We start from the raw sequence: 3162 nt of genomic DNA on the forward strand, positions 1-3162 counted from the left end.
GCCAAAGAACATTCTATCTGAACTTTCATGTCTTCTCAAGAATTTTGGGAGTTCGGGCAATTATTCTTCGAAATGTGGGTTTTTTTTGTTGTTGTTTTTGTTTGTTTGTTTGTTTTCCTGCCCTTTTCTCTTTAGCCTCTCTTCTGGGACTGTCATTCTGGGCTTCGACTGTTCCTCAAAACTCACTGGGGCTTGACCTCCATTGTAACAGTGCTAAGAGAGTGGGAAGTACTATTATAATATTTGAAAGATAGGGTCTTTGAGGAGGTATTGGATTGTGAGTACTATGCCCTTGTCCGTGAAGTAATGAGTTATCATGGGTGTGGTTCTGACAACTTTAGAAGGAAAGCAAGTGAGCAGGTTAGCTCTCTTGCTCACCCATTCTCTCCCTGTGACAGCCTGCATTGCTGTGGAGTCACCACCAAGAAGAAGGCCTTCACCGGATATGTTTCCTGGACCTTGGACTTCCCAGCCTCCAGAACTGTAAGAAACATGTTTTGTTTCTTTATAAATCACTCAGTTTCAGGTTTTCTGTTATCGGCAACAGAAGTGGATTAATACAATTGGCTTGCTTTATGGGGATCACACAGTCTCCTAGGCTGTGTTTAATTTTTTCTTTCTTCTCTCTTTCTGCTCGTCATACAGGATCATTTCAAGTGACCTAACTAAGTTTTCTGATTTTTTCTTCTGCATGCTCAAACCTTCATTTGAAACCTCTAGTGAAGGTATCAATTCACATGTTATGGTTTTCGAGCTGTTGATTTCTATCTCCTTATTGAGAATCTCTATTTGGTTAGACATTGTTCCCTTGGTTTCTTTTATTTCTTTGTGCATCATTCCCTTTACCTCTTGGACATATGTATGACAGTTGTTTTGGGTGATTTAAAGTCTGTCTAATAAGTTCATTGGCTGGGAGTCCCCACCCACCATTTTTAAAATTATCATCATCATCATCATCATCATCATCATCATCATCATCATCATCATCATCATCACTATTTTCCCGTGAATGGGAAGTGCTTTCATGTTTCTTTGCATGCTTTGAAAAGTTTTCCCGTTTGTTAGGTTTTTGTTTTGTTTTGTTTTTGAAACCTGGAATTTATGATTATTGCAATGTAGTAATTTTGGAGAACACGTTATTCTCCCTCACCATGGTTTATTTCTGATCATTATAGTCGATTTTGTAAACTTACTTTTCAAAACTGTTTTGAGTAGACCATACTTGTCGTGTGCAATCACTGATGTCTCTGTTCCATTAAGCAGTAATTTGGGAGACATATCTTTATGTGCCCAGAACAAAATGTAAGACAGGACAAATAAAAAAATGCTGTCTTGTTCTTTTCAGATTGGCTCAGAATTTTGGTACACCGTCAAAACTATACGAGCAGTTTACATCTGCTCAAGTCTTCTCTTGTGGATTACCTGAAGCCTAAAGATGAGCCTGAGAGAAAAGCTTGCTGTATTAGTCTGTTTTTGTTGCTTATAAAAAAATACCTGAACTGGGTGATTTATAAAGAAAATGAAATTTATTGCGAAAGTTTCTGAGGCTGGGAAGTCCAAAGTCCATCTGGTGGTGGCAACAGTGACCCAGGGGTCTCACGCTGCAAGATGGTGAAAGCTGAGAGAGAGAGAGAACAGAGAGACAGACTCTCCTCTTCTTTTAAAGTCCTCAGAACAACGTCACTCACCACCATTTTTAAACCATTCACTACTGCATGGTGCTATAATCCAATCACCCCTTCAGGGATCCACCCAGAGCAGCCAGTCCCTTAGGTTTGGGGCGGATTGTCCACAAGGCGGGAAAGACCAGGTCCCGCCTTACCACCCGAGCCTAGGACTGAGGGGAGCCTGTGACTGACAGGCTTGGCTCCTCCCTACTCTCCGCCCATTTATGTCCTTCTGATCGCTCATTGGCGGGAGCGTTTGGGTCACAACTCTGATAGGTGGTTTGGTGGTACCGGTGGCTGCGTGGCCGTTTCAACCAGAGAGGATCCCAGCGGGCGCCAGTCAGGGTGCGCAGCGGGGCAGGAGAAAGCCAGGGAGACTGACAGGAACTCGGGAAGTCTTTGCCGTGCAGTATGAAACCCTTGTACACCTTTAGCCCGAGACCTTCAAATTTCAGCCTGGGAAACCCCAGATCCCCTGATCCCCAAGAGACCTCGAATCCGCTAACCTGGACCGACCTCAAACCCCCTCGCCTGAGACCCCGACGCACCTCAGCTTCAGACACCTCAAATCTACCGTTCACCCACAGGAACGCCAAATCCTCTAATGATTAGAGTCCAAACAACCTAAGCCTGAGGAATCACAATTCCCCTCAGCCTGGGAAACGCTAAATTCCGCAGCCACAGAGAGACTGACTTTCCCCGAGCTCAGAGATCCTACTCAGCCTGGAAACGTCCTTCTGCTTCAAAGACCCCCAAATAACGTCAGTGTCAGAGAGCCTAATGCCCCCTAATGAGAGACCCCAAATCTCCTTAGCCTGAGAGACCCCGAGTTTCCTCAGCCTCAAAAATGCAAAATCCTCTCATCCTCAGGGACCCCAAACTCCCTTTACCTGATGAATCCCAAAGCCTCTCGACCTGAGTATCCCAAATCTCTTCAGCACGAAAGACCCAAAATCTTGTCCTGAAAAACCCCAAATACTATCAGCCTGAGATACCCCAAATCCTCTCAACCCCAAAACCCCCAGAACCTCAGCCTGAGAGACCCCAAATCTCATTGGCCTTGGAGACCCGCAATCTCCTCAGCCTGTGGGATTGCTGCTCCTTAGAGATCCAGACTGCTTTACTCCCACAGATTTCCAGAATCTCCAGTTGAAGATCCCAGAAGCTTCCTATGAGAAATGTTCATTTCCTCTCAGTGGAGCTGGTGAGTCTGACCCGAGTCCCATCAGTCAGGGGGCCTCAAAGTCTCCATGGGCCTCCCCCAGCCATCACATCTCAGGACTCCCCTCGAAGATACCTGAGCCTTGACCCTCAGGCACCTTTGCCACCCTTCCTCAGACGTGTCAAGATGCAGGGGCACTGAAACAGAACAGCTTATGTTAGGTGGTCTGTCATGGCCAGCAGAGACCCTCCCCCTATCCCATCGATAGCCCTCAGACCTCCCCAACATCCTCCAGTTCTTGCAAAGTCTCCACATCTTCCTGGTCTGGACAAC

Source organism: Cynocephalus volans, unplaced genomic scaffold (assembly GCF_027409185.1).
Source record: "Cynocephalus volans isolate mCynVol1 unplaced genomic scaffold, mCynVol1.pri scaffold_35, whole genome shotgun sequence".
In the NCBI taxonomy this organism is placed as follows: Eukaryota; Metazoa; Chordata; class Mammalia; order Dermoptera; family Cynocephalidae; genus Cynocephalus; species Cynocephalus volans.